General features: G+C 50.2%; 1 long non-coding RNA gene across 1 annotated transcript; it reads right to left on the bottom strand.

The window, feature by feature from the left end:
• Positions 1–7,372: 7,372 nt before the first annotated feature.
• Positions 7,373–15,888, bottom strand: LOC126960080 (uncharacterized). The gene is made up of 2 exons (XR_007727701.1): positions 15,139–15,888; positions 7,373–10,390 (listed from the first exon to the last, which is right to left on the bottom strand). It is a non-coding gene; the product is annotated as an uncharacterized LOC126960080 (long non-coding RNA).
• Between the last annotated feature and the right edge of the window lie 7,979 nt (positions 15,889–23,867).

Raw genomic sequence — 23,867 nt, 5'->3', positions numbered from 1 at the left:
GGAGCTCACCACCTCAAACGGCTCTAATGGGGAGAAATTTTCTTTGGCTGCTAAGTCTCTTGTCTCTCTACAGTCCCTGGCTCTTTGCCTGGGATACCCTGAGAGTCCTGCCTCACAGTCTTCCGGGACATCCCTGGGGTGCCCAAGACTGCAGTAGTCAGTTCCATGGGCAGGCGGGGAGTACTGACTGTCATCATCAGCCGACGAGCAACCCAGAAAGGCCAGGGGGCTTGGCTGGGTGGCCCAGCTGGCATCAGATTTGGGGGGCAGTCTTCCAGCCCCAGGCACTGTCTCCGCAGGTTGGGGGAGGACAGGAAGGATGGGAATATGGAAGCAGAAGGAGGAGGAGGAAAAGAAGGGAAGGAGGAGGAAGGAGGACCAGGATCTGGCCTGGAGCTCGGTTGCCAGGGGCAACAGCATTGCATTCTGAGGAGGAACCAGATGCTGAGGAGGGTGGCAGGAGGAGGGGAGCTGGGGTCCAGGCAGCAGATCCAAGCCTCCAAGGGTTTGGGGGCGGAGGTGCCCATTTGGCAAGAACCCCAGGAGTCCCAAGTGTGTGTGGAGCCCTGGTGAGAGCTCCTCAGTGGCTGTTCTGACCCCAGGGCCCAGAGGTAGGCATGTGGAGTGGGAGGAAGGCGGGGAGGGCTGGGCCAGCCACATTTGTAAGCTCCACACAGCCGCTCTCCGCTCTCCGGGCTACAATTTGTCTGGGACTCCAGAGAAAAAGCAGTAGCGAGGCTGGGACTGGGGCAGGGCTGGGGAGGAATGCTTAATCCAGCCAGCGCTGGAGGCCACACCCGGGCCCGCTGGGGCACTGGCCTGCCCTCCCCTCCTGCTGCTTCAGTCCAGGGGAGGAACAGGAAAAGTACACATTGAAGGCTTGAGTCCTCTGAGGCCGTGGGCACTCCCAGCCCCTCGGCTTCATTTTCTGTGTCTATAAAATGGCGCAAAAAACCTTGCCCTTGGACATGTTTATCGGCAGTTGTCTACATGCAATGCTGGGGTGGGCGGGGCGGGGCAGGGGTGCTTGTTAAAACAATGAGAAATAAAGGAGAAAAACAGGATCAAAGGAAGTCACATTCGCCTTGCATTTAGCAGGGAATTTGTATTCCTGTTTTCCAGATCAGCAAACCAAGGCTCAGAGAGAACTGGGTATTGAAAGTGCTGGGAACTAAGCATACGCTGTAAGACTCCAAAGCCCTCCCCACCTCTTATTGCTCCCACCAGGACCTACCCCCAGGCCAGAACTAGGTCTCACTTTCAAGCCTCCTGCCCAAATGCCCCCACAATCCCTCCCTGGTTTCCTAGCATCAACCTCCATTCAACCTCCTCAACCTCCTCTGCCCCTAACCTGACAGCAGGGGTAAAACTCACCCCTTCCCCGAGCAACTGAGGCTGCATCCCACCAGCCAGTTGGCTCCCCGTCCCTGCCACATAGCCACAGCCTAGCCAGTTCCCTTTCTGCCTGCAACTACTATTGTTGTGCAAGAAACCACCCCAAAATATAGTGGCACAAAACACTGACCGTTTTATTCTGTTCATGGAGTCTGCAGGTCAGGCATCAGACGGGGCACAGAATAGGCGGTTTGTATCTGTTGTGTGATATCTGGGACCTCACACAGTAGGCACCAGTGGCTGGTGGGGGCTCGATGTTTGGGGTTTGGAACATCCAGCGGCTTGTTCACTAAAGCAGTCACAAGCCCGCCCACGTTTTAAGAGGGGGAGCACAGGCCTACATCTTCAGGAGATGAGGGGCCAGAAGGGCCAGAAGCCCCACTCTCTATCGCCCCCTACAGTCAATTCACTGTAGAAGGGCCTGCAGGATAGGGGAGATTGTTGGAGCCATCTTCAAAGTGCAAGCTGCCCTGTGGCTCCCCTTACCACGGCTGTGATGAAAGCCACCCCCATTCCCTTCCTTCCCCAGCCCTGCCCCTCAGTACCGAGACACTGCCCTATCTCCTGCGGGGAAACTTGCCTGGATTGAAAGCTATAGCTCCCACACCTCAAGTGACGGAACCACGACCACAGCCATGATGCCTCCAAGGGACATCTGGTCTCCCTAACTCGTCTCCATCTATCTGGCCTACCCAGCTCCTTCTGCTTTCTTGGCCACTGACTCAGCTGTGCTTCCCAGGTCTCCAATACTGTCTTACTGAGGACTCTCCTGAGACCTCAGTCCCTTGCAGGACCTGCACCCCTATATATTCACTGATAATCACCCACTCAGTGGTTTCTGCCTAAACTTTTCCTAAAGGATCAGGTGCCCTCACCTACCTGCCAGGTGCAGAGGTCTCCCTCTTCACTTGCACTCAGCACAGCCCGAGCCCAAAGGGCAGCCCCAGCCACCCTGGCACTCAAGCCAGAAACCCCTCTCTCTAGTGCGCCCTACACAGGCACTTCATCTCCAGGCCCCCCAGCGAAACTCCCAGGTCAGGCCCTTCTCTCACCTGGCTGCTGGCAATTGCCCCCTCCCTGCGGAGTCCCTTCTCCAAGCAAGCTCTTCTAACATGAAAACTCGACCTTGACCTTGCCACTCCCAGCAGAAACCCTTCCAAAGGCTCCCCAAACGTTCAGGACAAAATCCCAGCTCCTTGCCGACACAAGCAGAGCCTTTAACTGCCATTTGAACTCCTCCACTCTCTCTAGCTTCACTTGTCACTGTTTCCCTCCTCCTCACACCTGTGCTCAGGGCTCCAGTCCCCTGGGCATGCTGCTATCCACTTCCAGGCGTTTGCACAAGCTGCCCCCTGGAATTGGAACACGCCTCGGTGGCCCTCACCTGGAGAGGGTCTGTTCCTCCTCACAGCGCCATCCAGTAGACTTTTCTGGACGATAGAAATGTTCCGCCTCTGCACTATGCGATGTGGTGTCCACTAGCCAATTGAAATGTGGCCAGTATGACCGAGGAACTGAATTGTTTATTTGTTTTTGATTTAAATGTAAATGGCCACCTGTGGCTAGAGGCTACCATATTGGATAGTGTGCAGCTCCAAGATAACACCTCTTCCAGGAAGCTTTCCTTGACTTCCCAAGCTTGGGCCAGATGCTCCCATAATGCTCTGTTCTCCAGGTGTTTATTCACCTATCTCCCCAGCTGGTCTGTGAGTTCCTTTAGAGGTTTTCTCTTGATCAACATGATATCCCCAGCTCCAGGTTCTTATTAGTGACCAGTAGCTGTGCAGAGTCAATGAATTTTCTGAACCCACATCTAGGCACAGACTGGACCTTCCACGAAGACCAAATCCAAAATAACTCTGCTGAGGACCCGAGTAAATGTGTGTGTGCACACATGTGCCGTGAATTCACGTGTAGTCGTAGGTGCACACCCATTTGACCTTGGCAAGACCCATGCAGGCCTCTACCCAGCTGGGGACAGTGGTCTCACACACAGATGCTGGCGCGCTGGGCTGGACAGGAAGTGAGCCTCTGAATTGGCTTTTGTAAAAATCAAACCCTGTTTTCATTCTTGTTTCTAAGATGCTTCATCTGCATTGCAGATGAATCTTCAGGGAGTTGAAAAAGAAAAGCTTCCAGTTTTCTGTGTGGGACCACCTGCACTCTCAGCTCCACATTCTATAAACAAGCCCTTGCAGGCACAAGGGGAATTTGCCATTTAAATGAGCCTTCACCTTCTAAGTCAAAGGCCCATTTCTTGGTTATGAAGCTCTTGTTAAAGTTTTGACATTGAGTTTTCTTTACATGGGGCCTCACGCTTCTATTTCCCCCACTCCTCTCCCCTCCTTTTCTCCTCCTGTCCTGGCTCCTCCCTCCCTCTTAGGACACCACCATACCTCCTGCTCTGACTGGGCTGGGGTCTTCCACCCAACCGTGCCAGAGTCGGAGAGAGGAAACAAGCAGGTTTCCTGCCCTCAAGGAGTTCCTGCCTTTCTGTTGTGCTCTCAGTTCCCTACGATCTCCTGAAAAAGCAGAAGCTTAGAATTATGCACTGGGCAAATTCTTAGAGGCCCGATCCAATTTCCCATGGCACAGAGAGAGAGACTGAGGTCTGGGAATGGACTGGACTTAGCCACACAGAACAGGGGAAAACAGCCTCAAGCCCTCCATCCTCAATCTGGGATTCTGGACACCACATCCCCCCACTGCTTACCCCTACTCCCTCTACCCCCATTTCCTCTACCTGGCTGCCACACTGGTGCTCCCTGACTTCTTCCTGGGCACAGACTGGTGACTAACCACCCTCAGCTGTGGCCAGGGTCTCCAAGGAGGACTCCTATTTAAGAAGTGAGGGGAGACTTCACCCGTTTGCCAGGCGGTCAACAGTTCCCCCAACAGGGATACAATAATTACCAAGCCAGGCAGCAGGTGCCTCTATTACTGCTATTGTGTTCTGAGTCTCTTAAAATGGCATTGAAAGGGCATGTCAAGATCTTACAGCCTGCAATGGGACTCCCACAGAGGACTGAAAGGTGGCCACTGCAGCAGAGGCAGAAACTGGGCGTCAGGCATATGACTCAGCCAGAGTCTTCCAGAAAGCTGACGGCAGGGGATAGGTTGGGTAAGGGCAGGGAGTAGGGGCAGCTGGCTCCAGACCCCATTCTGCCACCCACTCTTTCTGTGGACCTGGCTGGCCTAGCCCCTTTCATTCTCCATGCCTCTATTTCCCTCTGTTCTTGAGGGTGGGGAGAGGGGAGGAACAGGGCTGCTAATGCCCTATATATGATGTGAAGGGTGGCCAGGGTCCTCTTCTCCCTGTAGCAGGCCCCACACCTGTGAGCCAAGCCCCAATCCACAAAGGCTCCAGCAGCTACAAGGAGACTCTCTTACCCCAAACAGCTTTCCTAGCTTTATCCCCAAATTAGCCCTCCCCTGCTTGGCCCTACATCCTGTAGACACTTAGGAACTGAGATCATGAATGCTAGTTGAAGCTTAAGGAAATCAGAAAAGGAGTCAGTGTCTTTCTTTGTTTTAATAATGAGGGCATTGAGCAAAGCACTTTCTAGCCCCCGTTAGACATCAGGAAGTGGTCTCCCAGCACTAGACCCTAGTCTCTCCTGCTCCCTCTCTCTGTCTCTCTACACACACACACACACACACACACACACACACACACACACTGTGCCATGACAAGTGAGCTCTGGAAATGTGATGTAGTACATCCCCCACTTGGTGGTTCCCAAAACTGTTTAGCATTTAAAGGCTTTGGGAAGTCCTGCAAGAAAGACTCTGTTTAACTTGCTATTTCCCAAGCTTATGCGAGCATACTTTTTCTCAGGGTAGCACCTTTGAATCAGAAGTTACCTTTGCCTCCTGGTAACAGAGATCCAGCCATAGTGGCCTAAACAAACTAGTAGTGTCTTTTACTCTCCCCTATACAGAGGTCAGCAGCCCAGGGTTGGGATGGTGGCTTCACCATGCCTTCAATGTCTGAAATACCTTCTCTCTTCAGGCTCGTCACCCTCAGCACTGCTGTCTATCCTCAGTGTCACCTCATGGTCCATAGTGGCAGCTGGGCTCCATCCTATCTGTATTCCAGGCAAGAAGAAAGAGAAAGGAGGGAAAATCCCTGCTCTCTACCTGTCTCCCTTTTCCAGAACTTTCCCTGGAACCTCACCCAACAATTCTCTTACTCATATCTCATTGGCCACCCCTCACTGCAAGGGTCGCTGGGAGATGTAGTCTTTTAGGTAGACACCTTGCTCCCTAGAATAGAATAAGAGTTCTATTACCATAGAAAAATGGGAACATGGCTGGGCACGGTGGCTCACACCTGTAATCTCAGCACTTTGGGAGGCCAAGGCGGATGGATCACGGGATCAAGAGATCGAGACCATCCTGGCTAACACAGTGAAACCCCATCTCTACTAAAAATACAAAAAATTAGCAGGGCATGGTGGCACGTGCCTGTAATCCCAGCTACTCGGGAGGCTGAGGCAGGAGAATAGCTTGAACCTGGGAGACAGAGGTTACAATGAGCCAAGATCATGCCACTACACTCCAGCCTGGGCAACAGGGTGAGACTCTGTCCAAAAAAAAAAAAGAAGAAGAAGAGAAAGAAAGAAAAGAAAAGAAAAGAAAGGAGGGAAAAAAAGGAAAAGAAAAGAAAAAGGGGAACATGGGAACATGAGTCCTGGGTGGACAAGTGCAGTCTCAGTCACTGCTTCTTTGCATTACAGTATTCTAGGAACTGCTTGGAGTCAGGACTAGCTGGGCCCAGCCCTTACTTCCTGCCTGTGTCTACAGGCTGTGTGGCCTGAATACGCTTCCTAACCTCTCTGAGCCTGTATTATTGTCTTTAAAATGGTGGTTATCTTGAGGACCAAATGAGATAAAGTATGTGCAAGCAATTTATAAAGTGTAAGTTGTTATAGAAAATAAAGATACTCTTTTTTTTTTTTTTTTTTTTTTTTTTTTGAGACGGAGTCTCACTCTGTCGCCCAGGCTGGAATGCAATGGCACGATCTCGGCTCACTGCAACCTCCACCTCCCAGGTTCAAGCGATTCTCCTGTCTCAGCCTCCCTAGTAGCTGGGATTACAGGTGTGTGCCATCAAGCCTGACTAATGTTTATATTTTTAGTAGAGACGGGGTTTCACCATATTGCCCAGGCTGGTCTCGAACTCCTGAGCTCAGGCAATCCACCTGCCTCGGCCTCCCAAAGTGCTAGGATTACAGGCATGAGCCACTGTGCCCAGCCCAATACTCTTGTTTTCATTTCCTCTAAAAAGCCTTGTGAAGCAAGCAGGGCAATACCTAGCTCCACATTTGAATGGAGAAGAAACTGAGGCTCTGAGATATGAATTGACTTCTATGATGATGAAATCTGAGCCCTGTTTTTGTTAATGGAGTGAACCTTGATTCCATCCTGAGCCTGAGCCCTGACCTTGGTTACAGACTGAGCCTTGATCCTGGCCTGAGTTGAAGTTCTGATCTTAGTTTTAGATGGAAGCCCAATGCTCGTTACAGACTGAACCCCGCTCCCTACCTGAGCCTAAGCCCTGATCTTGATCTCTGAGTCCTGATGAAGAGGGGCCCTCTCGAACCATCTAGCAATTCCCAAAGGGTCCACTGGGCTTCAGAGAGGCACAAATGGAAGATGCTGATTCCTAGGCCTGGAGGACAGGGCTTCCTCCCATTTCGTGGTTCATCCAAACCTTGCTAAATAGTGGGGAGAGCAGATCGAGTCTGTGGACCCTGGCAGAGACAATCAAGTAGACGTCCAGAGAAATAGGAGAAGCACATGGCCTGCTTCCCCTAGTAATTTTCCCAGCCCAGACAGCTGTAATGGGGAAGGTATTGAAATTTAAATCAGAGCCCAGCCTAACCTCTCTGCCCGCCTGCCGCCCGCTGCCGCTTCGCCTGTAATCTCAGGCTGGCTATCTCCTCCTTGGGAGAACGACAAACCGACTCAGGGAAAGTGATAAATTTTCAATTTTATTTTAAAATATACCAGATGGGAGATTTTATTGGAGCCATAAATATGTCAAGAGCAATGTTGGTGTGTGATGGGCGATGCCCCCTCCTTGGGGCCTCTCTCCCTGTTTAGAAATTCCATCAGATTCTTAATAAGAGGCTCCAGTTCGACTGCAGCAAAATAGTCTCTGTATTAAAGCAATTGAATTTCCATTTGCCAGACATCTTGTGCTTTAAGCTTCCAGGTTCCAGGGGTGTGGGGTTGCTAAGCCGATTCTAAATGAACCTAAACTAATAACTGCACAGCACGCTGGGGGCTGTGAAAGAGTGGGAGGGGAAGACCGGGGAAGGGAAGGGGAAGGGAGGAAGAGGGGAAGGGAAAGGAAAGCAGGGGAGGGAAGGGGAAGGGAGGGACAGGAGAGGAAGAGAGGAGGAGGTGCTGCCAATCACAGACCTTGGGCCGGGGAAGGGAGGGACCTCCCTCACCTTTCCAGCTCCTGCTGCCAGCCTGAGATGAAAATCCTGCAAATGACAGAAGGGCCAACTCCCTCTGTTCACAAAAGAAAAATTGAGGCCAGAAAAAGGCGTGAGGGGTGATATGGCTGGGATTCTGATCCCTCTTCCCTCCTCATTGCTTTCATTGCTGTCTTCATTGATTTGCTATTTTGCAGGTCTTCTTGGGTAGGGGTCCTTGTTGAGGCTGGGGCTGCTGAGCAAGGCTGGCCCCCTCCCCCAAGACTCTCCCCTGCACCCTTTGGAAGGCTCTGCTCTGCCCTGGGGTTTTGCCTCACTCGCTTTCCCCCGCAGCCCTTCTCTCCTGCATCTAGTCATTATTTGCTCCTGCAGAAATTTCAACCTTTCACTCGACCTCAAGCATCTCCTTATCCTGGAGAATGGCTCAGATTATGGGCTCAAGGACACCAGAATTGAGAGGATCAAAAGGCTGGGACACCAAGGCTCAGAGTGGCAAGGACACAGGGAATATGATTCTTCTAGAACAGCCCCTGGACTATGGGTATGAATAGGTGCTGCCTACCCACAACCTCTCCGCCCTCCCCGCCTCAGCCAACCTCAGTCAGGTCTAAGTGAAACTTGCCCAGGTTTGACAGAGGTGATGCCCAGGTAGTAAGGGACAGAGTCACAGCCAGAATTCCTCCTTCACTGAGAGCAAGGCTCCTAATCTCGCTAAGCCTCCATTCTCAAAAATGGATATACACTTCTGAACACCAACAGCAAACAAAAATAGTGGGCATACTGCTATTTACACCCCAAAATATTTGAGAGCTTAAATGAGATAATCCATTAAAACTGTGCAGCATAATGCTGGTCCCTAGTCAGGCGCTCCAAAATGTTAGCTATTATTATTCCTTTGTTATGATAATAATTATTACTGTCCTGGTTACTTCCAGTGGGAACTGTATCTCCCTGTTGGTCTGTGCCTCCCAAGTTGTCTGGCACAGAATTCTGTAGACAGTAGCTGCTCAATATTGAGTTAAATAGTTAAGAATTTTCCATCCATTGGGACAAGACATGGGCTCTGGAGGTAATCAGAGTAGATTCAAATCCTGGTTTTGACTTCTTTGCTCTGTGTGCTCCGTGACCTCTCCAAGCCTCAATTTCTTCATCTGTGAAATGGGTGAAGTGAAAGAAGTCCTGCCTTCTTTCAGGACTGATGCATGAACCAGAGCTGGAGAAAACTTTCGTAAACTGCACTCTTTCTGCTTCCTCCTGCCTGTCTCATCAAACTGGGTCTTTCTCAAGGACCCCATGTACCTGAGCCCCAGGAGGGTCCTGAGAGAGGCAGGGCTGGGGATAGCTCCCACTATCTGCCCCTGACTCCCCCATCTCCAGCCCAGTCATGAGCTGTGTGCTGCCCTCCAGGGCTCAGCTGCTGAAAGTGGACCCGTGGACAAGATCATGGCAATGGCCATCCTGGTATCACACAGGATGTTGGAGCTAGAGATCTGATAATGTGACTGGAGAGAATGAACATATGGGATCAAGCAACAGAGATCAAGGCCAGCCCCAGCCATAGTGACAGCACCGCCAGATAATGACTGCCTCATCCACAAAGTTCTGAGTGATGAGGTTTTTGCCTCTGGATGTGGACGTGTGCTTCTCTTTGGGGAGAAGGTCCATAGTTTTCATCATCTTCTTAAAGGACTTCCAGCCCCTCAAACTGTTCAGAACCAGGAGCTCAGTTCTCCACCCAGGGTCGGCCTCCCAGCCACACCCACGTCCTTACCTGACAGGGAGAAGAGGCAGGCAGAGGGTGTGCACACACGTGAAAGCTCCTCTGTCCAGATGCCGGACGGGCCTCAGACAGGACAGTGAGCTCCCCGAGACACATAGAGAATCATGGTGAAACCCGCGAGCACAGTGCCTTCCTCACGCCAGGCGTGAGGCGGTTTAAAGTCGAGTGTTCAGTAAAGGGTTGACTCTGAATTGTCACACCCTGGGACAAGCTCCTGACTGCCTCCGGGCTCAGCAGCCACCCTACTGACCTTCAAGGTCCCTACCCGCTCTGTTGTTCTCTGCTGCTTTATTAGGGAAGGTCAAGGACGGTCTGTTGGTTTGAAGCAGAAGAGTGAAAGTCGTTCCTTCATGTTGACCCAGCAACGTCTGGATCAGGTGAACTTTTCCAGAGGGCTCGCCGTGTCCCCGGCATAGTGCCGCCTGCCCGTGGGGCTGAACCTGCTTCATCCTCCATTTTAGAGATGGAGAAAGCGAGCCTCAGAGAGGCCAAGTGAGTCCATCAAGCACTGAGGTCACATGGCCAGTATGTCAGGGCTGGATGGGGCAGAGCATGGCGAGGCAGCCCTGTGGGGATGCCATCTGCCGAATCCTTTCCTGGAACTCATGTCTTTTCATGCTGTGGGCCTGCAAGGGAGGCCAGGCAGGGGTGCTGTGAGGAAGCTGAGGCTGCAAGAGTTAGAGTGACCTGCTCAAGGTCACACAGCGAAGACAGGGCAGAGGTGAGGCTCCAAACTACGTCCAACCAATGCCCCATTCTCTGGTCCCTAAAGAGACAAATGTTACAGATACTTTGCTTTAAGATGTACTGAAACCCGTCCACTCATAGGCTCACTCATTCCGCAGGTGTTTCTTAGGGACCTATGCTATGTTTGGGCACTGTGCTAAGTACTGGGGAGGGGTCAGTGTCATCAAAGCAGACAACAATGCTTGCCCTCCTGGAGTTTATATTCTAATGCAGGAGAAAGAGAAACAACATAAGTAAGTTAATTACAAAGTGCCAGAAGGCACTACATCTGTGGAATGCAACAGAGCAGGGTCAGGACACCCAGAGGGCCAAGTGGAGGCAGTTGAAGTCAAGTGTTCAGGGCAGACCTTGTGAGAAGATGAACATCAGGCTGGGTGCAGCAGCACATGCCTGTAATCCCAGCACTTTGGGGGGCCAAGTCGGGTGGATCACGTGGTCAGGAGTTTGAGACCAGCCTGGCCAACGTGGTGAAACCCCATCCCTGCTAAAAATACAAACATTAGCCAGGCATAGTGAAACCCCATCCCTGCTAAAAATACAAACATTAGCCAGGCGTAGTGGCATGTGCCTGTAATCTCAGCTACTAGGGAGGCTGAGGCAGGAGAATCGCTTGAACCCGGGAGGCAGAGGTTGCAGTGAGCCGAGATCGCACCACTGCACTCCAGCCTGGGCAACAGAATGAGACTCCATCTCAAAACAACAACAACAACAGAAATTGATAAACATCAAGCAGAGACTTGAAGGGGCTGGAGAAATGAGCCAACCATGTGGACCCAAGGGGAGGAATCCGTCAGCAGAGGAGTTGCCTGTGCAAAGGCCCTGAGGTGGCAGTGGGTCTGGGGTGCTTGCAGACAGCAGGGAGCCTGGTGTGGCTGGAGCAGAGGAATGAGAGAAGAGTGGGAGGTGATGATGGGGGAATGGTGGGGAGAGAGGAACAGATCATGCCTTGGCATTAAAATTGCCCATGGGCCTTCCTGGGCAAATCCTTCACAACCAGAAGCAGAGTGGGAGTGAGGGCATCCAGCTCTCTCACCTGCCCTGGAGGAGTCTTCTTCCCCCACCTCTCCTACCCTCACCCTGCCCCACCCCATGCTGCCCCTACCCCACCTCATGCTTGTGGTGTGTCCCCAGGGAGACTGGGCTAGGCCGGGTGAAGGAGGAAGGTCCATTTCTTCCCCATAGCCTTCCCCAGCCTAGGAGTCTGCTGGCTGCCAGTCTAAGTGAGCTTTGAAGCTTCCCGGCCCTGCAGGGGCACTAGAAACCATTAGCAGGCAAACAAAAGGCCTGGGGAGGCCTATGAAGCTAGATTTATTTCAAATTGAATAAAGAGCCCTGAAGCCCAGCCATAACCACCCCCTTACTCTCCACACCCCTCCCAGACTCCTGACCTGAGGAAAGGTAGGCCCAAGGGCTTGTCCGTGGCCACACAGCAACTCGAGACCAAAGCCCTGGTAGGTCGTCTCTAGAGGGGAGAAGCTTTCTGTGCCCATGACTCATGAGTGCAGGGCAAGCCACGGCCTAGAGAAGGCCACCACAGGTGAGGACCAGGCTGGGCACCATGTGCAGAGTGGGTAGGTCAACACTGAGAACCCCTCGGGTGAGGCCCGAGCCAGTGAGTTCAGGGGTTGAGGGTCTCCTCATCCGTTTACTTGCTGCGTGATCCTAGAGAAGTGTCTTAACCTTCCTGAGCCCAACTGCAACATGGGGTTCCTCATAGCTCTACTTTCCAGGGTTGCTGTAAAGATGAAGTGGGCTCACCCGTCTAAAGCGCTTAGGCTGCTGGGTGGCTCAGGATAAGTGTCATCCTCCCACTGCCATCCCTCAAGAATGGAGGGGCAGGCAACTGCCAGGCGGTCCCCAGGCCTGGGTCCCCAGGGCAGACCCGCGCCTCTAGCGGAGCTCATTCCTGAACTGAGGCTGCCCTCCCTACCATTGGCCACAGAGCCTCGGAGGCAGCCAACCAGACGGGCGCTTTTAACAGCTTTTTAATGTGATGGAGCTCGCTGAGCTTGGAGAGTGGAGGCACGTCAGGGGCTTGCCTGGGAAAGCTTTCAAGGTCAGCCAGCAGCAGCCTGACCTTGAAGCCTGTCCCTTCCCAGGAACAGCCCGGGGGCTGCCGAGACCATTCGCCATCAAGGAGGCCCTGGGGGCCCGAGCTCAGGAAAAGTTAAAAAAAAAAAAAAAAAAACCAGCGATGAAGAGGCGTTAAATGGATTAAAGAGGCAGGTGGCCAGAGGGGATGAGGGGCAAGGCTGTGCCAGGGACAGCAACAGCAGAGACCTCCTCCTCCAAGTGGCTTCAAATAGGCTTCTCCTCCCTTGTCACACGCCAAACAGTCTCCCAAGTGGAAAGGCTGGGAAGATAAGCGACTTCCCCTTCATCTCCTCCTTTTCACAGTCTCCCCAGCAGGACAGCGCTGCTTCCTTTGTCCTGTAGATTCATAAAAATCAGGGTCAGCTCCCCGAGAAATGGCTCAATTATCAGCTCCCTTCACAGAGAGCACAGAATAAGATGGGCCTTACAAAGTGGGGCCACCCACCAAGCCACCCGCACCCCAGCACACTGCCTTGGCGCTCCCCAGAGAAGGCAAGAACTCTGCAGGGAGGGCTTGGTACTGTCACCGCCCCTCCTCCCCACCTTCTGGGGGCGTCTGCCACAGCCCCAGTCAGGCCTGTCTAGGCAATATGGGACTTCAGCCCCTTCCTAGCTGCTGCTGTGAGCAGGCTGGTGGCCAATGGCCCCAAGTCTGGTGTGTAGGCTGAGCCCCTCACAGCTTACCCGGCATTTCACCCCCATTATCCTCTGTAAGGCGGGGAGTGGTATACGTCTGTTTTAAAGACGAGGAAACTAAGGTCCCTCAGCCAATAGGTAGGGGAACTAGAATTCAAATCCGAGTTCGGGTTCCCAGACCTGGGCACCACAGAGCCGGCATGGGGAGGAGCCTTGTAGGCCTCTCAGCAACGGGTCACATTCTCAGGGACTGGCGGGGCTCCCCCAGCAGCCAGGTCAAGGAGACCCAAGGGAGAACAAGAGCAGAGGGCAGCCTCTTCCCAGCTTCCCTTCTGCCCAGGGCCTGGGCCGTGGCCAGGGCACAGTGGGGAAGGCCAGGCCCCTTCCAGGACACACGCCGTGCCCCAGCCCAGAGTGAAGTCATGGGAAACACAGGGCTTCGGGAATCCGGGAGTGTCCACCCTACCCCAGGGAAGCCCAAAGGGATGAGGAGATTTCAAGTTGGGCTGGGCACTGGGTGGCCTCGTTCCAGTCCCAGCTCTGTCATGGATGAGGAGTGGCCTTGGACAAGTTCTTGTCCCCTGTCCCCCTCTGCCCTCAGTTTCCCTATTTGTGAAATAGGTGATGATCCTCTTTGAATGGGAAGATCTCTCTGACTCACCCCCAGGAGGATCTGGCCACGCACTCACTCTAAACCGGCCTGGGTAGAGCCAGTAGCTGGAAGAGTCAGGGCTGAGCCCACGGCATGGGAATTCAGGGACGGGGTCTGCTGAATTCCAAACTTTTATTGGCAGAGCGGCCGCAGGCCCGGCTTCCCACAGATGCAGCCCAGCCCCCAGAGCAGGCCCGCAGTTCCCACTGCAGCCCTTCCAAGTGGAAACCACAATGCTGTAGAAGCCCCACAGAAAGTAAACAGAAAGCAATGGCCCCAGGACCTCGAGGCCCCAGGCTCAGCCTGGGGCAGCCCTCAGGGAGGCGGCTCCAACCAGAGCAGATTCCTGCCTGGACAAGCGTGGGGCCCCTGAGGGAGGAGCCAGCCGCCAGCGCCCCCACGCCCCCTGCTCAGATCAGAGGAAATGCCGTCTGCCTCCTGCTCAGAAGTGCTAACGGGCAGGAGAGAGCAGGCCGGGCACCAGGGGGACAGAGCCCTGGTCTTAGCGCTGCTGCAGACTCCCTGGAGGGACAAGGCCAACCGTCCCTGTGCCTCACTGTCCCCATCTGAACAACAGACACGGCACATCAGCTACTTTCTAAGGTCCTTACCAAGTACCGAGAGTTTGATCCTAGAATGTGGTACAAGGTGGTCAGCTGAAAAGGGGAGAAGAATGGAGGCTGTCTCAGGGGCTCGAGCTGGGAAGGCAGGCCGGGTCTATTAGGAGGGACCCACGTGGGCATCTAGTCCTGGCCTCCCTCTCCCCCTCCACACGCCATTTTACAGCAGAGGAGACCGAGGCCTTTCCCAGGCCAGCCACACACAGATGGAGCGCAGGGCTCCTTGCTGGCTCTGGGGTCCTGAGCCCAGGCCCTTGAGGAGGCTCATGCAGGCCCTGGCAGGTGCAAGCCAGGCTGGGGGGAAGGCAGTGTAATGTGGGCCAATCTTGCCCCACCCTCTCCTCCCGAACCCCCCAGTTTTTCTCCAGGGCCTGACCAGGCCTCTAGCTTGGACCTGTCTTCAGGCAGGTGAGGGGAAGTGAAGCGGGGAGGGGGACAGGGAGCAGGCAGACCTACAGGACTTGTTCCTCTCCATCTCTGGCCCCCTTGTGATGTCCTCTGCCCAAAGGGCCTTGTTTCCCAATCTCCTCCAAAGTTACAAAGTTGGCTCCCTGTCATCCACACAGTGCTAAAACCATGCTGTGTTCTGAGAAGATGGAGGAAGGCCTCCACTGGGAACCACATCCCACCGGGGACTCAAAGCCCCATTGACTGACTCCAACACTCCTGCCCCTTCTTCCTGCGGCCCCTCTCCTCACAGGGCCTGGACACACGTCCCTGAGACTGGTCAAGGGTCAATCGTACTCCAGAAAGACCCAGACTTACCTTCCCACTTCTATGCCAGATTGTTCTCCTGAGCAGCTGCAAAACGCCACCCCACTTCTGTAGCAAAAGACCTTCATGCAGACAGTCTTGATGGCCCGTGACATATGTCCAGGCCTGTTAGAATCCTGCTTTGGTCTCTAGACCTACCCCACTATGTCCACGTCCACATGGAAAGGCTCTTGAGATCTCACCCCAAGCTCCCCAGCAGGATCCTCTTCTGGAGTTGGGAGGCAGGAGAAAGAGTCACCGTAGGGAGTGGACGGGACAGGCCTCTGGCACCAGCCAGGTGTGGCTGGAACAATCAATGACTGAGTCCTGGACCAGGAACCTGGGTTCTAGTCTCAGCTCTGCCGGTGACTTGCTGTGTGATGATTGGCAGATACATCTTCTCTCTGAGCCTCGGGCGCTGTTTGTGAAGTGGCATTGTTAACTGCTCCTCCTTTGGCTGTTGGATCTCCACCAGACATCACTGTCACTCCTACCTGGGCCCAGATCTTTCCCTGGCATCTTTTCCTGCCCACCTCCCCCCACTCACCACCCCTTGGAAGCACTCATTCTTGGGACCTGAGGAGGGCACAGGCAGCATGGTCCACATACCCACCTTCCAAGAGAGGCTGCCGGCAGCGCCTCCTTTTAGCCACAGGCCCTGGGACCAGTAAGCCAGGGCCTATAGCAGCCCATATGCCCACATGGACACATGGAAACGTGGCCACGCTGCCACAGAGTCAAGAGCCCTTCTCCCCGCTGAGCAGGCTAATGCCTTAATCCCTTTACACAAAGCCTGCTGATTCTTTCCTCAGGGGGAAAGTGCTGGGGGCACAAATTGGCTTATTCCAGCGATCCAGAGAGAGGCTTCTCCTATGAGGCCGGCAGATCCATCCCTGTGCGTGGCTGTCGCTCAACTCTCTGCAGCACACACACCCCTCACTACCCTCACCCCCCAAGCCTCCAGGAATCCTTGTAGATTCAGAGACACAGAGACTCCCCATGGTCCTCCCTCCCTCCTTCCAGGAGAACTGCTGAGTATTGGAGATAGACAGGCCTGGGCTGCCAAGCTCCTACACTGACTAAATTTGGGTTATCTGACCCCAGGTACGAACTGCTAGGGAGGACACGAGAAGGCGAGAGAGGATACGCCATCCAGAAAATAGTAGAATGGGAGAAGTTTCTCTCCATTCCTTTCACTCACTTTCCATAGCCCTATCCAGGGCCCAACCTGGCCAGAAGAAAGATATTTTGTAAGCTTCCTTCTGATAAAATTGCAGACCATCCAGAGTGAGGGTAGCCTCAAAAGAAGGGACAGTCAGTGGTGGAGCTTCAGGCATTCACAGAAGAGACCATTTGGGTCAGGAAGCTTTTTTGATATCCATGAAAGTCCACGGCCCTGTGCCACCTGCGTGTGTGCGTAGTGAGGTCAAGGGGAAGGTGATGTTTCCAGAGGGAGGGTGCCACGAAAACCAGTTCACACACAGACTCGTCAGAACACCCACAGCAGGCTGGATCGTAATGACTCAGAACTGGAAACAGCTCGATGTCCATCAGCAGGTGCCTGGATTACTGTGGTACATTGGTGCAATGAAATACTACTCAGCCATACAAAGGCGTGAACTATTGATACACACAACTACCTGGATAAATCTCAAAATCACTATCCTAAGGGAATGGAGCCAGGCACAAAAGAATACATTCTACACAATTCCAACCATGTGAAAATCCAGAAGAGGCGAAACGGATCTTGGTGATAGAGGTCAGATGGGGAGAAAGGAGGGGGTGAGGAGGAAGAAGATGTGAGAGAACTTTCTGAAATGATATGAAAGACATGTTCTATATCTTGATTTGGGCGATAGATACATAGACAATTGTCAAAACCCATTTAACTGTACACTTAAGGTTGCACGTCAATTTTACCTAGTATGTAAATAATAAAAATAAGCATGGAATTTTTTTAGTCAGTTAGTTAAATCTTTATTTTGGAATCATTGCACACTTACAGAAAGTTGCAAGACCAGCACAAAGAATTCACATTTACCCTTCATCCCAAATTCCCCAACAGTTAGCTTTTACTACAATGGGTTTATCGTCCTTTCTCTCTGTCTGTCTCCCTGTCTGTCTCTTGATATATATATATAATTATACATACATTATGTATATATCATACATATCATTGTTTTCTGAGCCTTTCAAAAGTAAGTTGTAGATATCATAGCCCTTTTGCTCAAAATAGTTGTGTGTATTTCCTAAGAATAAGGTTATTTTCTTGTCCTTGTTATCAAAATTGGGATATTAACATTAATAATATTTTCTGATCTATATGCTTTCTTATTCAAATTTTGCCAATTGTTCAAAGAATATCCTTTATTAATTTTATATGTGGTCCAGAATTTGATCCAGGATCCCAGGTTGCATTTACTTGTCATGCCTTGTTAGTCATATTTAATTTGGAATTGTTCCTCAGCCTTTCTTTGTCTTTCATGTGCTTGGCATTTTTAAAGAGTGTGGGCCAGTTATTTTAATGTTTTTGGTCTGGTGGTGGTTCACGCCTATAATCCCAGCAATTTGGGAGGCCGAGGTGGGTGGATCCCGAGGTGGGTGGATCCCGAGGTCAGGAGATCAAGATCATCCTGTCATCCTGGCTAACATGGTGAAACCCCGTCTCTACTAAAAAAAAAAAAAAAAAAAAAAAAAAAAAAAGCCGCACATGGTGGCAGGCACCTTTAGTCCCAGCTACCCGGGAGGCTGAGGCAGGAGAATGGCGTGAACCCAGGAGGCGGAGCTTGCAGTGAGCCGAGATCGCGCCACTGCACTCCAGCCTGGGCCACAGAGCAAGACTGCGTCTCAAATAAATAAATAAATAAATAAATAAATAAATAAATAAATGTTCTTTAGTTTGGGTTTGTCTGATGTGTCCTCATGATTAAATGCAGATTATTGATTTTTGCAGGATTATCACAGAAGTAAAGTTGTGTCCTTGGTGCATCATCTCAGGAGGTACATGAAGTCTATTTGTCCTATTACTAGTTATACTAATTTGGATCACGAGTTAAGGTGTGGTCTACCACTGTAAAGTTACTATTTTTCCATTTCTATTTAATAAATATTTTGTGGGCAGCCTGGGCAACATAGTGAGACCCAGTCTCATATATACATATATGTGAGATACATATATGAGATATATATGATGTATATATCATATATGTGTGTATGTCTCATATATACATATATATGATATATATGTGTATGTATATATTAGCCAGGCGTGGTAGCATGCGCTTGTAGTCCCAGCTACTCTGGAGGCTGAGGTGGGAGGATCATTGGAGCCCACCATGAGTTTGAGGCTATAATGAGCCGTGATTGTGCCACATTGCATGCTAGCCTGGCCAACAGGAGTGACACCTTGTCTCTCTCTCTCAAAGAAAACAAAAAGTACTTTGTGGAGAGTTACCTTTAGACTATATACATATCCAGTTCTTTGTCAGAGTTTTCACCCACTAATTTCAGGATCTACTGATGATTCTTGCCTGAATCAATTATTACTATGATGCTGGTCAAATGTAATTTTCTAAACTCAGAATTTCCTCTTTATTAGTTTGAATTTTACTATACAGAAGAGCTTTTTCTTTTCCTCATGTATTTATTTATACTTATTATATTATATTTGTATGGACTCAGGGATTCTTATTTTATTCAATGGGTTGTAATTCATTCTTATCATTATTCATTTTGGTGCTCAAATTTTTCCAGGTTTGGCCAGTGGGAGCTCCTTCAAGCTGGCCCCTGTGTCTTTTTGACATTTCACCGTCATTCTTTGAGCATTTCAGGTTCATCACGTACTTGTCCTGGAAATCAGCTATTTCTCCAAGGATCCCTGGTTTATTTTAGCAGAGAATGATCTGGGAGGTAGAATATCCATGACCATGTCTATATTAGCATCTCTATATAAAGCCATGCGCTTGTACGGTTACCTGCAATTTCAATTTAATACCTAAGGGTACATTCTTTTTTTTTTTTTTTTTTTTTTTTTTTTTTGAGAGTGCAGTGGCGCGATCTCGGCTCACTGCAAGCTCCGCCCCCCCGGGTTCACGCCATTCTCCTGCCTCAGCCTCCCGAGTAGCTGGGACTACAGGCGCCCGCCACCTCGCCCGGCTAATTTTCTTGTATTTTTAGTGAAGACGGGGTTTCATCGTGTTAGCCAGGATGGTCTCTATCTCCTGACCTAGTGATCCGCCCGTCTTGGCCTCCCAAAGTGCTGGGATTACAGGCTTGAGCCACCGCGCCCGGCCCTAAGGGTACATTCTTGTCTTCTCCCTTCCAATACCTGTAACTCACTTCTCCAACAGTGAGAAACTTGGACCCCATGATTGTCATTATATTTACTCATGTACCAAAGCCTAAAAGTTTCAGAATAGCTAAACCATATCGCTGCAAAAAACAAACCTGCTAACTAGAGTTTGACATTTTTGCAGATCTTTTTTATCTTTTGTCTGGGCGTATATAGTAAAATACTGTATTCAAAATGCCCTTGGGTCAAGCTTTTCCCTCCTTTTAGTGTGGTTTTTATTCATTTGAAATGTATTAGGTTTGTTTGTTTCTGATTGTATTACATTTTAGAGACTTCTCCCATCCTTTATTATTGTTCTTGTTTGAATGGGTAAAGCACTGATGTGGTTCTGAAAGTCAATACTATACAAAACATTTATACTCAGAAAAAATAGCTCTCTGCTCATATCGCTTCCACTCCATTCCCACCCTACCTTTGTAGGTGACTGATCTGATTAGTTTATCCTTCCGGTGTTTCTTTTTGCAAAAACAATATTCTATAATATATATTTACATATATAAATTTATATATTCCCCCTTCCATAATATATAAAGGGTAATAATTTCTTATTTCTTACACACAAAGTAACATTCTAGAGTTATAGTTTTGCACTTTAATTTTTTAAACTTACCAATATATCCTGGAATCACTCTATCTCAGTTAGTAGAGATTGTCCTTAATTTTTGTAAGCTTACATTTTTATTGAAGAATAGCTTACATATCGAAATCACAATGCACAAGTCATAAGTATATGGCTTGATGATTTTTCACTTCGTGAAGAATGTTAACCACCACCATGTAACTGTAGCACCCTCATGCAACCAGGACCACCAAAGTCCTTTCTTGTCCCTTGCAGTCACTACCCACACTAAGGGACCCTGCTATCCTGACTTGTAACACCATTGATTAATGTCTGGTTTGAAAGCTGTATAAATGGGTTCATATAATATTTGCTCTTTGGTGTCTGACTCATTTTGCTCAGCATTATGTTTGTGACATTTAACCATGGCTATGTGTAATTGTAGCTTGCTCATTCATATTCTATAATTATACCACTATATATATATTTATTTTTTTGAGACAGTCTCATTTTGTCCTCCAGGCTGGAGTGCAGTGGCACGATCTCGACTCGCTGCAACCTCCGTCTCCCGGGTTCAAGTGATTCTTCTGCCTCAGCCTCCCGAGTAGCTGGGACTACAGGCACACACTACCACGCCCAGTTATTTTGTAATTTTAGTAGAGATGAGGTTTCACCATGTCAGCCAGGATGGTCTCTATCTCTTGACCTCATGATCCACCTGCCTCGGCCTCCCAAAGTGCTGGGATTATAGGCATGAGCCACCCTGCCTGGCCTTATACCACAATATTTTTGTTAACTATGTTTTTCTGGCCAGGGTCAGTGGCTCACACCTGTAATCCCAGCACTTTGGGAGGCCGAGGCAGGTAGATCACCAGGTCAGGAGATCAAGACCATCCTGGCCGACATGGTGAAACCCTGTTTCTACTAAAAATACAAAAATTAACTGGGCGTGGTGGTGCGTGCCTGTAGTCCCAGCTACTTGGGAGGCTGAGGCAGGAGAATCACTTGAACCAGGGAGTCGGAGGTTGCAGTGAGCCGAGATGGCACCACCGCACTCCAGCCTGGCGACAGAACGAGACTCTGTCTCAAACAAAACAAAACAAAACAAACAAAAAAACAAAACAAAATAAAACAAAACAAAAATAACCCTATGTTTTTGATGGGTATTTGGGTATTTCCAGCCTTCTGGCTTTATAGTTAATGCTATGAAAATCCTAGTACCCAGAATGCCTAGGAATGTAATTGCTGGGTTATAGGGTCTGCATATGGTTAGCTTTGGTAGGCGTCATTAGATGCTTTCGCAAAGTGTTGATATACCAGTTTGAATACTTACCAGCCATGTAAAGCAGTTACAGTTGCTGCACATCCTCACCTACACCAAATTTTAAAAATCTCTCTTACTCATTATAGCCACGCTGAGGGTGTGTGTTGTACTGAGGTTTTAATCTGTATTTCCTGGATGAGCAAATAGCACTTTTTCCCAGGATCACCCACAAACTAGTCCCCTTGGCTCTGGCCTTGGAATCAGAAGACCTCACCCTGCCCACTCTGATTGGGTGAGTTATGTGGCACTGACCTGTCATCCCTTTCCTGCCAGGACAACAAAATAATTTAGATTGGGTAATTTATAAACAACAGAATTTTTTTGCTTGCAGTTCTGAAAGCTGGGAAGTCCAAGATCAAGGCCCCAGCAGATGTGGTGTCCGGTAAGGGTTTGCCCTCTGCTCCATAGATGGCGTCTTGTTGCTGTGTTCTCATGTGGCAGAAGAGGTCAGGGAGCTCACTTGAGCCTCTTTTATAAGGGCATAATCCCGTTCATAAGGGCAGAGCCTTCAGGACTTGATTACTTCCAAAAGGCCCCACCTCTTAATACTATCACATTGGGGATCAAGTTCCAACATGTGAATATTGGAGGGACACCAGCATTCAGACCGTAGCATGATCTAAGTTTTCTCATCTGTAAGTGGGAATAATAACCCTTGGCCTGCATTTGCAGTAGGAGCACACTGGTGTTGGAGTTGGTGGAGCTCCAGGACTTTCTTCCAGGCCTCTCTCCCTTCTTCAAGGGCACAGCTCTTTTTAGAAGACGGGGTTTGTTGCCCACATGCCAGTCTTCTCCCCTACTTCTACCCTGGATCTTTTTCCTTTGACAGCATCTCAAGGCTTCCTCTTCCAGATCACCTTCATCTTTTTTTCTATATCACTGAGGCAGGATCTAGGCCAGAAAGGACAATGGATGGACCCAGGAGGTGGCATTTGCATTTGGCTTGCTCTATTGCTGCATGACCTGGGCTGGTTTCTAGAAGGAAATGGGGTATAGACATTGCCTGCAGCATCCCTGGGGCACTTTAGTGCTCTTGTGTGCTGTGCTGAGGAGGAGGTCATCCAAGCAGGTTAGCAGATGGGAAATAGACAAACCATCTTTGTGTACTTAGGATGCCAAATAGACATGCAAACAGCTGCCCCATGCCTGTGTGGCAATGAAGAAAGTACGGCATCCCCAAAGGAACTCTCAAATCCCTTTGGAGAGCCTGTGGGAGAAGTGTGCTCCCAACTTTCCATCCTTCAGTGCACTTGGACTGTTCTGAGCTGGGAATGACTGGAGTGTAGAGAAGCTCAGTCCCTTATTCATTACAAGAAGACGCTGAGCCATGGTGCTGTGCAAAGCGAGAGGCAAGGCTCTGCCTGAGTGTCCTCAGGATGACTCAGTTGTGGACCCTTTCTACAGATGCCCAGAGCCCATGGGGAAGCTAAGGCACAAGCATAAACAACTGTGGACCAAGTTCTGGAGGGGCACAGATGGTTTCTAACATGAAGGGCTGGTGAGTAATGTAGGTAAGAGTGAGGGAAGGTGTCACAGGTCCAGGGACCAGCCCGGGTACAGATGTGGAGATGGGGACCTGGGGCACGTTCGTGGAGTGAATGAATGAAGGCAGGTGGGCTAGAGCACCAAGGCTTGAAAATGACTGAAAGGCAAGGATTTTATCCAGTGCATAATGACCACTGGTGTTTATGAAAGGGGTTGGTTCAGGCGTGATAGAATCACAGCTGATCACAGATGCTCACCTTCGGAAGGTCCCCAGCTCACAGAGCTTCCCCCACCGGCTTCCACTATTTGAACTCCCTTCCTTATTGAACCAAAGACTTTTCCTGCTCCAAGAGACCCTCACAAAGTGAAAACTCTGGGTGCCAGCTCCATCCTTGATGGGATCAGCTGCTCAGTCCAAGACCCTTAGAGAGGTTTGTTTCCAGAGGCAGGGGCCAGGCTAGCATTGATGAGAGTGAACATTGGGATAGGTGGGAAGGGAATTCTTTTTTAACATCTGCTAATGACAGGCATTATATTAAGTATCCAACATTCAATATTTCATTTACTGTTGTAGCAACCCTATTAGGAAGGCATTCTCCCCATTTTACAGAAGAAGAAACTGAGGCTTGAGCAGACTAAATTATCCACATAGTAAGTGAGTCTGTTTGCAAGACCTGAGCCTTTTCTGCTGCCCCAAGCAGAGTGTATGCAAAGTGTCTCTAGAAAGCTGGGTGGGAGGGGAAGGGTCATCTAGGCCCAGTACCCGTTTGTCCCATGACAGACAGCTCTGAGACCTGGGCCTTCAAATGCCGTCACCCACAGAGCTGCTCTGGTGATCTCCCTGACCAGATGTTCCTGGCTAAAGCTGCAGAATTGCAGTCTTTTCAAAGTACACCAGGAGATGTCAACAAAAAGAGTGAAATTGTGCTCAAATAAGACACAATTTTCTGGAATCCTCTGTTTTCCTCCCCCTAATAAGCAGAAGCATGGCATCCATTCTGCAGCATTTATGCTTTTAAATA

Source organism: Macaca thibetana, chromosome 7, assembly GCF_024542745.1.
Source record: "Macaca thibetana thibetana isolate TM-01 chromosome 7, ASM2454274v1, whole genome shotgun sequence".
NCBI lineage: Eukaryota > Metazoa > Chordata > Mammalia > Primates > Cercopithecidae > Macaca > Macaca thibetana.
The sequence above is the reverse complement of the archived record's forward strand: the minus strand, read 5'-3'. Positions and strand labels throughout refer to the sequence as shown.